We start from the raw sequence: 13,974 nt of genomic DNA, 5'->3' as shown, positions 1-13,974 counted from the left end.
TTATACTCGTATGTGACTTGATACACATTTAAATATGTAATCTTAAAAGTTTTTAATCTTTAATAGAATTTTGTTTTAAAGCTATCGGGCTGAAACTTTCCAAAAAGTTTTCTTTCTATTGCAGGTAGTATATAAGTCGGAACCAGCCGGATCGGACAACTATATCTTATAGCTCCCATAGGAACTATCGGGGAAAAAATTAAAAAAAAATTATATCTTTGGTGTTTTTTAACATCTACCTTTCTAAGCTTGAATATAACATTTTTAAATTAGTTCTGAATTTCGAATTAAATTTTACCAAATTTGGACGACTATATTATATATCTCCCATGGGAACAATCGGAAAATTAGTGGTAAAATAATATTGAAAAATTATATCTTCGGTGTTTTTAGCATATATCCTCCTACGCTTGGAAATAACATTTTTTATTGGGTTTTGAACTTTGAATTAAATTTTATCAAAATCGGATGACTATATCATATAGCTGCCATAAGAACGATCGGAAAATTAGTAGGAAAACATGAATTACAAGTGATATTTTTTGTGTTTTTTAACATATAACCTTATAAGCTTGAAAATAACATTTTTTAATTAGTTCTGAATTTCGAATAAAAATTTTATTAAAATCGGACGACTATATCATATAGCAGTCATAGGAACGATCGAATAGTTGGTGGGAAATAATGTGAAACAAATTATAGCTTTGGAGCTTTCGAATTCAATTAAAAAAAATTATTGATTATTTTTTATAACTGCAAGGGTATACAAACTTCGGCTTGCCGAAGTTAACTTCCTTTCTTGTTTTTGGCATATAATCAAATTATTTTACAAATTATTTTACAAATTATTTTACAAATTATTTTACAAATTATTTTTAAAAATAAATTATATTTTTTGAATTTACATACCCTAATTAGCCAAGAACCGTTATCTAAGATTTTTTACTAAAAACACTATAGTGTTGATAAACGAACAAAGTCAGCTGTTCGATTGACTTTGTTGTGTGCTTAAATTAGTGAAAAATCTTTGCAAACTTTCACTGTTTATTTTGTGGAGCAACAAATCGATTTTTTATTTCTGATTATTGCAAATCGTAGCAAATGTATTTATAAATGTATCTTAGATAACATGTTTTGATTATTATGACTTGTTGTCCAACTGTAAACTGTTTTATATGTGTACCTTTTTAGCTTAAAACTAACAAGTTTGTTTGTGTTCCGTGCTGTTTAACTTATAAATGGCACAACGTTGCAAAAAGGTAAAAACGCAAAGTTGTTACCAAATGTATCCTTAATATCGCAAAACTAATCAATATTGCATTTTTTTTTTTGCACGTTTCTTCAAAAAAATGACTTATGTCCAGCAACTTATGAGCTTTCACACGCTGCACTTCTCGATGTTTGGGAGAAAAACAGGCGCTCGGAGATTCTCTAAGAAGCTACATATATGTTTGTATACAAACAAAACTGTACGGCGAGCAATTTGATGAAAGTTTAAATCAGCAAATATCAACCAAAATTGAATGTATCATTGGTTACATTAAAAAACATTTGCCAAAATGCTACCGTATAATGGACCAATTTAAGAAAAACCACTCTTTGTGGCTAGCCGGCAATATGAGTTTAAGTTTGGTGCTCAAAATATGTCATCGAATAACGAGGTCGCTCAAAAATGAATTATGAGGATGCTGACGTAGAGCTCAAAAGAAAAAAACTTGCAGAAAAATATAACAATTCAAGTTCTCTTTTCCTCAACGCTGCCACCATTTCGGCAAGAAAATCTGTTGGTCAGTTAAAACAGAAAATTAGCAAAACTGATTCCAGTCCCATATCTTCTGAAAAAGCCTTATCCTTTTTTATGGAAACTAATTTTACTAAACAGCAATATCAAAATATTAGAAAACTAAATAAATTACAGGGCTGCGATATCTACCCACCATATTCGAAAATGGTGGAGGAGAAATTAAAATGTAGGCCTGATAAAATTGTTTGCAGCGAAAATGAAACTCAAGTCTCCTTACAAAACTTGTTGAACCATACCGCTTCCCGCATACTAATCTACAAGAGGAAGTCTGTGAAACGCTTACGGATATAACTCAGTGCTTACTTATTTTCAGCTACGGTTGGTACAGGTCATAGCTCATACAAACAAATATGTAACATAACTGAATCTCCAACTTTAGATGACTCTCTTTTTGTGACCTCAATAATACCCATTAAAATGGTAGATCAAGCAGAAAGAGTTATTTGGCTGAATAAATCTCCGCAATCCACAAGATTTTTCGGTCCTCTGAAAATTTCGTATATTAAAAAATCAACATCTCTCATAATAAACGAAAAAGAAAATTTACACACTCAAATTAAAAATCTAAATGTCTACATGCACTCTTATAAGAACAGCGAAATTTGATGGTCACCTAACCCTAATAGACGGCCAGGTTTTAAATATATTAACAGGAACGAAATTTTGTCAGTCATGTCCAATGTGTGGAGCAAAACCAACTCAAATTTTTGAAATAAATTATTTCTCTTCCAAAACATTTGATATGAAGCCAAATCCGGATTAATATGGAATAAGCCTCCTTCATGCGTGGATACCTTGCTTTGAATTTGTACTTAAATTATCAAATAGAATCGATCTAAAAAGTTGCATGTCAAAGGTGAAGACAAAGACAAACTGGCGGGACGGAAACACCAAATTCAAAATGTGACTTTATGTAGACAAGCCGAGGCAAAATAGTATGGGCAACAGTAAGGACGGAAACGCGGCGAGAAGAGCATTCCCTAATTCAAAACAATTTTCTTCGATTTTAGGAGTAGACCACCATTTGATTCATCGCCTTTACGTTATTTTAATTGCTATAAATTGTTATTGTCCCATAAATTCTGAAATAAAAAACAAATTATTTTGTTTTGATACTTTCACCACATGTATGTCGAGCTATCCTTGGTACCCCATGTCTCCGACTGTACACAAAATGTTAGTACACGGATATAAAATCATACAAGGATCAATCGTTCCAGTTGGCTCTTTGGGAGAAGGTGCATCGGAAGCAAGGCATAAATTATTTAAAGCTGACAGAAAGCATCACGCAAGAAAATGTCTGATGGGTTTCACAGGGCTATGGATTCGTCCGATCCTTTACTCTCTAATCTCCGCATCACCAAAGGACAAAACAAAAGAAAGCGTCTTCCAGCAGAGGTTATCTATCTTTTTGAGGAGCCAATATTGAATGAAAAGGACAAAGATACCTCCGTAAGCTCGTCCGAAGATGAATCCGATTACGATAATAAAAGTGATTGTTTGGAAATATATTTAGAGGAAGAGGAATCTGATTAAGCTGTACATTAATTATAATAAAAATTTAAAAATAAAAAAAAAAATTATAACTGGCTTGCAGCAATTTTACAAATTTAATTTATTGGTGGGGGTGGGGTGGGGGTGGATAAGGCAATGGTCCGATTCAAAAAGCAACAAACTCCGAAATTACACATTAATCTTAATAGTAAATATAAAAAATTTCAAGTTTTTATCTTTAAAACTAGAGTTTAGGCCAAAAAAATAGACCTTTTTTCCATAGTGCAATAGAGGACCCTTTTCAAATTTTCAGATCTTTCCTTATCAAAAGAAAAATGTGCAAACATGTCATGATATTTATAAATGTTAAACATATTAGCACTTGCTATTTATACCCATTTAAATATAATCCTTTCTTCACGCAACTCCCCTAATAGGAGAAAAATTTCATTAGTGTGACTAGTGTTACCCGCTGCCTTTGATGCCACCAACATTTCTAATCGTTCGACTAACTCATTAACATCATTCCAGCATACATAGTTGTATTTGACTTCTTAAGGGTCATGTAACCAAAACCTGTTTTTGATCGAAGTTGAGTAGACGTTGTAGGATTGAATGTATTGCCTATCAACTTCTTAATAATTAGCCTATATATGTATGCTCATGTACCCTTTGTTCAGTTATTAGGATTAAAGCTTACTCTACGTATTTTCGTTTCATATATAATTTTTTTATACACATTATTTTTTTATTATATATTGGTCAGGCTTACTAAGTAAAATTATGGGGTAAAAAGCAGGAGTCAGATCACAACTCATTTCACTAGAAAATTATATTTTATTATCTTTAATTTTTAGTTCCATTCCCAATGTTAATGAATTATTCGCAGTTTTTTTTATGTACATAAACTTTATCCAACACATTTGCTCTGGCAAAAATACTTATATTAAAATCATAATTATAAATTGTGTTTTTATCTTCCAGACCCATATCGACCTCCTCTGTATACATGTAATAAAATTATGGGGTAAAAAGCAGGAGTCAGATCACAACTCATTTCACTAGAAAATTATATTTTATTATCTTTAATTTTTAGTTCCTTATTCCCCAATGTTAATGAATTATTCGCAGTTTTTTTTTATGTACATAAACTTTATTCAACACATTTGCTCTGGCAAAAATACTGATATTAAAATCATAATTATAAATTGTGTTTTTATCTTCCAGACCCATATCGACCTCCTCTGTATACATGTAGTAAAATTATGGGGTAAAAAGCAGGAGTCAGATCACAACTCATTTCACTAGAAAATTATATTTTATTATTTTTAATTTTTAGTTCCTTATTCCCCAATGTTAATGAATTATTCGCAGTTTTTTTTTATGTACATAAACTTTATCCAACACATTTGCTCTGGCAAAAATACTTATATTAAAATCATAATTATAAATTGTGTTTTTATCTTCCAGACCCATATCGACCTCCTCTGTATACATGTAGTAAAATTATGGGGTAAAAAGTAGGAGTCAGATCACAACTCATTTCACTAGAAAATTATATTTTATTATCTTTAATTTTTAGTTCTTTATTCCCCAATGTTAATGAATTATTCGCAGTTTTTTTTATGTACATAACCTTTATCCAACACATTTGCTCTGATAAAAATACTGATATTAAAATCATAATTATAAATTGTGTTTTTATCTTCCAGACCCATATCGACCTCCTCTGTATACATTGGTGAAGGGGTCGCCCATTTTTCTTCAATTTTTTCCGTCTCCTTTTTCTCTTTTTCTACATCTTTCTCTATATTCGTCAGTGAAAATAATTCGTTACAGGAATTACTTTCATCGGAAGACCTTCGTGAATTTTTATTTCGATTAGATTGGAGGTCTTTCTCATTAGTTGTAAATTATTTTGTAATTTGTAATTTTATTCAATATGTGTTTTTATAACAAGTTCGTGTAAGGGTTCGATAATAGATTTTAAAGTTTCCTCCAATTGTAAATTCGTCTGATTTTTAAACTGGTTGAGATCATCGAATTTTACTTACCTTTGGTTAATTAAGACAAAATATTCATCGTACTATATTTTACAAACTTTATATGAAATGAACTTAAATTTTTTCTAAATTCTGTAGCTGTACTGTAGCTGTACTGTAGCTGTACTGTAGCTGTACTGTAGCTGTACTGTAGCTGTACTGTATCTGTACTGTATCAGTACTGTATCTATACTGTATCTGTTTATATGTCAACATTTGCCAGCTGTTTTAGTCTATCGTTAAGAATAATCCATGTTCTTGTTTATTAGATGACGATCGATGTGAAGAAAAGACTAAGACTGTGAAGTTCCACTTTTTATACCATATGGAGCTCACACGTACACATACCCACACATTGATTTTCAACCCCCCAAATTTTAATTACGTATGAAAGTAGAAAAGCGAGGCACAAATTCGAAAATGTTTATATATTTTCAAAAAGTTTATATCAACCTTAATATGAGTACTTGGAGAAATTAATTAAGCAGATAAAAGGAATGGGATTGGGAATGGATTCTCCCATAATGACGGTGTACTAGACCCCAGTGAAGACAAAAATAAATTCTATTATGATATTCGATGACGTAGCTTGTGAAAAACAAGACAACATAAGATCTTATTTTTGTATGGGTCGACATAAAAACATCGACTCTTTTTATTTATGTCAAACATATAGTCATACACCGAAACATTTGATTCGTGACAATGCCAACTTTATTATAATGTTTAAACAAGATGATTTAAATATGCGGCATATATATCGTGATCATATTAAAGCTCATATGAATTATGAAACATTTGTAAAAAATTTTTTAAAGTATTGGGAGGATAAGTACGGATTCCTCTTGATTAACAAGGATGATGAAATGGATAATGGGAGGTACAGAATTTGATCTATTTATTATGATTTAAGGAGTGATATCAATAAAAGCTGGGTTAGATACCAACAATCCCACAGTTTATCAATAGATTTCAATATGTCTAGATCACTTACATTATCTTTGAATGGAAATAGTTTCATTATAAATAGAAACTTTTTTTCACCTATCGAATTGAATTTCCAATATGAATGAGCTCTTATTGGGTTTAATATGTATAATGCGATTCCAAATATTGACGAAGAAAATAATTTAATTGGATCATACATCACCGATTTCATTTACAATAAGCCAGAAGACTATAACCTTGAAAAAACATATTAAATCCAAAGTAATAATAATACACGTTAAATTGAAATAACTACCTCACGATAGTCAGTTTTCTTTAATAAGGAATGGTCGGTTAGACAATTGTTTGGCCTCCATTAAAAAGTATTAGAACCGCATCCTACTAAAACCTATCGATCAGATCAGACTTTGAACATATTAAAAATTAATACAATTCGTTTGGATATATATATGTAATATAATCAGCGGTTCATATGTTGATAATACACCGAATCATACGTTACATGAGTTTAGCATTAATGTTCCACTTGGGTGTAAAATGACAGTGACACCACATAACCTAATTTAATTACCAATAAACTATGATGAAGTGAAAACACTATCTATACGCATTGTTGACAAAAACGGTGAATTTACGGAATTTACGTGGTGAAAACGTTTCGATTCGGATGCACATTCGGCTGATAGAATGAGTATTTATTATAAAAGACGTAACCTTAGTCCTCAGATAAGCATTACTAATTGTAAAGCTATAGAAAGAGGACCATCAGTAAAAAGAAGGCACTCACTTTGAAAAATAAATTATTTTTTAAGTCGTTAGGATTGAAGCTTCGAGTATAATATAAAAAGTGAAAAGGAAAACAATGAACGAAATTTTAAATGTTCGAGAAAAGGTTTACTCAGATGAGAGTATTTCGAAGAAAGAGTTTCATATTTATTCATTGTATAATCAAACATTTAAACCAAACGATGAAATCCCAATTCCTATCCAAAATCAAGACTTGTACGTGCTTCATCACGAAAGTTACCTTAATTTTCAAGGAATTATTAGGAAAGATTCACCGAATGGATAATGATAATGTTACCACTTTTTTTTAATAATTGTATGGTTTACTTTTTGGATAAAATTAAGAACGAAATAAAAGGATGTGAGATTGATAGAACACGATTTGTTGGCATGACTACCACCCTAAAACATTTTATATCTCTGGATAATCTTCAAAGTCAAAATCTATTAATTTTTGGATGGAGCAGTGAAGACGAAATTTCTACGGGACCCCACTTCAACTCTTCTGTACCATTAAAAATATTTCTGGGATTTGCTGAGGATTATAAAAAAGTTTTGTTAAATTGTAAGCACGAACTTGTGTTGATGATGACGAATATAGCGTGGAAAATCCCCCATGTAACTTCTTGTGATTTTGCAAAAATTAAGATGACGATATTATTAAAAGTGGTGTAAAACTACCAATTGCATTCCGGAGTTGGGATTCATATGGCATGGCAGCCAACACAGCTTGTCAGTTAACAGCGAAAAACCACGATTTTCTATAATTGTATTTAAATAAAATGAAGAACTTATCACAAATATTTTATCAAACTTGAAAGTTCTTTTAAATTCTGAGTCATGTTCATATGATAATCTGAATGTCGATTTTAGTAAGAATCAGTATGCCCACCTTTATGAAATTTATACAAGATTTGAATTTAGTTACTATAATCGAGAGTCACAACCATTTTTAATCCCAAATGTATTTAAATTGAAGCCCCCATTGTTGTGGTTGATCTTTCATATCAAAACGAATCAGAGAAAAATGGTCCTATTGATGTGAGAATTTCAATAGAACTCAGGACACTAAGTCATGAAAATACTAAAGCCTTTTGTCTCCTTATACATGATCGTTGAGTAGAATATAACCCATTAAACAGACATGTACAACGAGTTGTTTAAAGTTAAGAAAATGAAGAAAGAAACTGTTTCGGTTGTTGTCACAGGTTTCTTTGATAATAAAAAAATAAAATATAATATATATATAATAAAAAAATAAAAAATAAAATAATAAATTGGAATTGTATTCGAAAAAGATCCTAGCTTGAATAGTAGTTTTTTAATAGAACCACCATATGATTTTACTTTGTTAAATACAAAATCCAGAAAAACTGCAATTTGGTTAACCAATAAACATCAAAACATTTTATAGAATGATGGAGAAAATAGTTTTCCACAAACTCAAAGATTTACAAACGGAAAACTGATTTTTTGTAAGGGTTTTCAAAAGAAGCGATTTTGGGAATCGTCAGCTTGTCAATATCGAGGAAGTGGGCTGTCTCTCATTAAACAGGTTTAATGTAAACCGGTTTCCAAATTGTCAAACACATCTTAAAGGCGGGGTTTGTGATCTAAACAATGCTTACAATATTTTGACATTTTTTAAGTGCAGCATCAAAACAAGAAAATAATTTTATATACAGTATTTTAAAGTTGTGGCTAGATGTGTAAGGAAAGAAATTTACCAATTCATCGAGCAATTTAAAGGATAGAAAATCGGTCAGCACATTCATTACTTTCTAAAAACAAAAACTTTGTTTATGAATCAAGGTGAACATGATCTGAAAACTACAAACTATGGTGAACACTTTACATTTTGTAATCCTCTCTTAACATCAGCAACGTGCGCATGCGTCTTCTGTGCAACTATGCAACCAGAACGGAGCCAGAAAATTAATATCAATGTATAACAAATCATGTTCGCAATACCATATCTGCTTGCCGCAGATCATTCATACCCCATGTAATACCTCGCTTTCGTTGAAAGTTTTTTCGAGATGGACCGTTCAACTCATTTACAATTTCTCGCTTAATCATATTCTTCTTATAGGCTAAAAAGCGACACCTTCTAACTGTATTGTGTTTTTTTTTTTGGTTATTATACTCGTATGTGACTTGATACACATTTAAATATGTAATCTTACAACTATATCTTATAGCTCCCATAGGAACTATCGGGGAAAAAATTAAAAAAAAATTATATCTTTGGTGTTTTTTAACATCTACCTTTCTAAGCTTGAATATAACATTTTTAAATTAGTTCTGAATTTCGAATTAAATTTTACCAAATTTGGACGACTATATCATATAGCTCCCATGGGAACAATCGGAAAATTAGTGGTAAAATAATATTGAAAAATTATATCTTCGGTGTTTTTAGCATATATCCTCCTACGCTTGGAAATAACATTTTTTATTGGGTTTTGAACTTTGAATTAAATTTTATCAAAATCGGATGACTATATCATATAGCTGCCATAAGAACGATCGGAAAATTAGTAGGAAAACATGAATTACAAGTGATATTTTTTGTGTTTTTTAACATATAACCTTATAAGCTTGAAAATAACATTTTTTAATTAGTTCTGAATTTCGAATAAAAATTTTTTTAAAATCGGACGACTATATCATATAGCAGTCATAGGAACGATCGGATAGTTGGTGGGAAATAATGTGAAACAAATTATAGCTTTGGAGCTTTCGAATTCAATTAAAAAAAATTATTGATTATTTTTTATAACTGCAAGGGTATACAAACTTCGGCTTGCCGAAGTTAACTTCCTTTCTTGTTTTTGGCATATAATCAAATTATTTTACAAATTATTTTACAAATTATTTTACAAATTATTTTTAAAAATAAATTATATTTTTTGAATTTACATACCCTAATTAGCCAAGAACCGTTATCTAAGATTTTTTACTAAAAACACTATAGTGTTGATAAACGAACAAAGTCAGCTGTTCGATTGACTTTGTTGTGTGCTTAAATTAGTGAAAAATCTTTGCAAACTTTCACTGTTTATTTTGTGGAGCAACAAATCGATTTTTTATTTCTGATTATTGCAAATCGTAGCAAATGTATTTATAAATGTATCTTAGATAACATGTTTTGATTATTATGACTTGTTGTCCAACTGTAAACTGTTTTATATGTGTACCTTTTTAGCTTAAAACTAACAAGTTTGTTTGTGTTCCGTGCTGTTTAACTTATAAATGGCACAACGTTGCAAAAAGGTAAAAACGCAAAGTTGTTACCAAATGTATCCTTAATATCGCAAAACTAATCAATATTGCATTTTTTTTTTTGCACGTTTCTTCAAAAAAATGACTTATGTCCAGCAACTTATGAGCTTTCACACGCTGCACTTCTCGATGTTTGGGAGAAAAACAGGCGCTCGGAGATTCTCTAAGAAGCTACATATATGTTTGTATACAAACACAACTGTACGGCGAGCAATTTGATGAAAGTTTAAATCAGCAAATATCAACCGAAATTGAATGTATCATTGGTTACATTAAAAAACATTTGCCAAAATGCTACCGTATAATGGACCAATTTAAGAAAAACCACTCTTTGTGGCTAGCCGGCAATATGAGTTTAAGTTTGGTGCTCAAAATATGTCATCGAATAACGAGGTCGCTCAAAAATGAATTATGAGGATGCTGACGTAAAGCTCAAAAGAAAAAAACAGAAAAGCAGAAAAATATAACAATTCAAGTTCTCTTTTCCTCAACGCTGCCACCATTTCGGCAAGAAAATCTGTTGGTCAGTTAAAACAGAAAATTAGCAAAACTGATTCCAGTCCCATATCTTCTGAAAAAGCCTTATCCTTTTTTATGGAAACTAATTTTACTAAACAGCAATATCAAAATATTAGAAAACTAAATAAATTACAGGGCTGCGATATCTACCCACCATATTCGAAAATAGTGGAGGAGAAATTAAAATGTAGGCCTGATAAAATTGTTTGCAGCGAAAATGAAACTCAAGTCTCCTTACAAAACTTGTTGAACCATACCGCTTCCCGCATACTAATCTACAAGAGGAAGTCTGTGAAACGCTTACGGATATAACTCAGTGCTTACTTATTTTCAGCTACGGTTGGTACAGGTCATAGCTCATACAAACAAATATGTAACATAACTGAATCTCCAACTTTAGATGACTCTCTTTTTGTGACCTCAATAATACCCATTAAAATGGTAGATCAAGCAGAAAGAGTTATTTGGCTGAATAAATCTCCGCAACCCACAAGATTTTTCGGTCCTCTGAAAATTTCGTATATTAAAAAATCAACATCTCTCATAATAAACGAAAAAGAAAATTTACACACTCAAATTAAAAATCTAAATGTCTACATGCACTCTTATAAGAACAGCGAAATTTGATGGTCACCTAACCCTAATAGACGGCCAGGTTTTAAATATATTAACAGGAACGAAATTTTGTCAGTCATGTCCAATGTGTGGAGCAAAACCAACTCAAATTTTTGAAATAAATTATTTCTCTTCCAAAACATTTGATATGAAGCCAAATCCGGATTAATATGGAATAAGCCTCCTTCATGCGTGGATACGTTGCTTTGAATTTGTACTTAAATTATCAAATAGAATCGATCTAAAAAGTTGCATGTCAAAGGTGAAGACAAAGACAAACTGGCGGGACGGAAACACCAAATTCAAAATGTGACTTTATGTAGACAAGCCGAGGCAAAATAGTATGGGCAACAGTAAGGACGGAAACGCGGCGAGAAGAGCATTCCCTAATTCAAAACAATTTTCTTCGATTTTAGGAGTAGACCACCATTTGATTCATCGCCTTTACGTTATTTTAATTGCTATAAATTGTTATTGTCCCATAAATTCTGAAATAAAAAACAAATTATTTTGTTTTGATACTTTCACCACATGTATGTCGAGCTATCCTTGGTACCCCATGTCTCCGACTGTACACAAAATGTTAGTACACGGATATAAAATCATACAAGGATCAATCGTTCCAGTTGGCTCTTTGGGAGAAGGTGCATCGGAAGCAAGCATAAATTATTTAAAGCTGACAGAAAGCATCACGCAAGAAAATGTCTGATGGGTTTCACAGGGCTATGGATTCGTCCGATCCTTTACTCTCTAATCTCCGCATCACCAAAGGACAAAACAAAAGAAAGCGTCTTCCAGCAGAGGTTATCTATCTTTTTGAGTAGCCAATATTGAATGAAAAGGACAAAGATACCTCCGTAAGCTCGTCCGAAGATGAATCCGATTACGATAATAAAAGTGATTGTTTGGAAATATATTTAGAGGAAGAGGACTCTGATTAAGCTGTACATTAATTATAATAAAAATTTAAAAATAAAAAAAAAAATTATAACTGGCTTGCAGCAATTTTACAAATTTAATTTATTGGTGGGAGTGGGGTGGATAAGGCAATGGTCCGATTCAAAAAGCAACAAACTCCGAAATTACACATTAATCTTAATAGTAAATATAAAAAATTTCAAGTTTTTATCTTTAAAACTAGAGTTTAGGCCAAAAAAATAGACCTTTTTTCCATAGTGCAATAGAGGACCCTTTTCAAATTTTCAGATCTTTCCTTATCAAAAGAAAAATGTGCAAACATGTCATGATATTTATAAATGTTAAACATATTAGCACTTGCTATTTATACCCATTTAAATATAATCCTTTCCTCACGCAACTCCTCTAATAGGAGAAAAATTTCATTATTGTGACTAGTGTTACCCGCTGCCTTTGATGCCACCAACATTTCTAATCGTTCGACTAACTTATTAACATCATTCCAGCATACATAGTTGTATTTGACTTCTTAAGGGTCATGTAACCAAAACCTGTTTTTGATCGAAGTTGAGTAGACGTTGTAGGATTGAATGTATTGCCTATCAACTTCTTAATAATTAGCCTATATATGTAGGCTCATGTACCCTTGATTCAGTTATTAGGATTAAAGCTTACTCTACGTATTTTCGTTTCATATATAATTTTTTTATACATATTATTTTTTTATTATATATTGGTCAGGCTTACTAAGTAAAATTATGGGGTAAAAAGCAGGAGTCAGATCACAACTCATTTCACTAGAAAATTATATTTTATTATCTTTAATTTTTAGTTCCTTGTTCCCCAATGTTAATGAATTATTCGCAGTTTTTTTTTATGTACATAAACTTTATCCAACACATTTGCTCTGGCAAAAATACTGATATTAAAATCATAATTATAAATTGTGTTTTTATCTTCCAGAACCATATCGACCTCCTCTGTATACATTGGTGAAGGGGTCGCCCCTTTTTCTTCATTTTTTTCCGTCTCCTTTTTCTCTTTTTCTACATCTTTCTCAATATTCGTCAGTGAAAATAATTCGTTACAGGAATTACTTTCATCGGAAGACTTTCGTGAATTTTTATTTCGATTAGATTGGAGGTCTTTATAAAAAATTTCAAGTTTTTATCTTTAAAACTAGAGTTTAGGCCAAAAAAATAGACCTATTTTCCATAGTGCAATAGAGGACCCTTTTCAAATTTTCAGATCTTTCCTTATCAAAAGAAAAATGTGCAAACATGTCATGATATTTATAAATGTTAAACATATTAGCACTTGCTATTTATACCCATTTAAATATAATCCTTTCTTCACGCAACTCCCCTAATAGGAGAAAAATTTCATTAGTGTGACTAGTGTTACCCGCTGCCTTTGATGCCACCAACATTTCTAATCGTTCGACTAACTCATTAACATCATTCCAGCATACATAGTTGTATTTGACTTCTTAAGGGTCATGTAACCAAAACCTGTTTTTGATCGAAGTTGAGTAGACGTTGTAGGATTGAATGTATTGCCTAT

The 13,974-nt window shown here is 31.3% G+C and overlaps 2 long non-coding RNA genes across 16 annotated transcripts in view; both read left to right on the top strand.

Moving 5' to 3' along the window:
• Positions 1–13,974, top strand: part of LOC122817994 (uncharacterized) — a 271,976-nt gene that overhangs the window by 50,677 nt on the left and 207,325 nt on the right. The gene's annotated exons all lie outside the window — the stretch shown is intronic.
• Positions 1,114–12,025, top strand: LOC127012040 (uncharacterized). Of its 3 annotated transcripts, none has more exons than XR_007765484.1 (2): positions 1,114–1,259; positions 10,456–12,025. It is a non-coding gene; the product is annotated as an uncharacterized LOC127012040 (long non-coding RNA). The 3 variants fall into 3 exon arrangements; XR_007765485.1 differs by lacking the exon at positions 10,456–12,025 and adding an exon at positions 1,365–2,930; XR_007765483.1 differs by lacking the exon at positions 1,114–1,259 and adding an exon at positions 10,205–10,350.

This window comes from Drosophila biarmipes, unplaced genomic scaffold (genome assembly GCF_025231255.1).
Source record: "Drosophila biarmipes strain raj3 unplaced genomic scaffold, RU_DBia_V1.1 ptg000017l, whole genome shotgun sequence".
Lineage (NCBI taxonomy): Eukaryota > Metazoa > Arthropoda > Insecta > Diptera > Drosophilidae > Drosophila > Drosophila biarmipes.
Note: the sequence above shows the minus strand (reverse complement) of the source record. Positions and strands in the feature narration are given on the sequence as shown.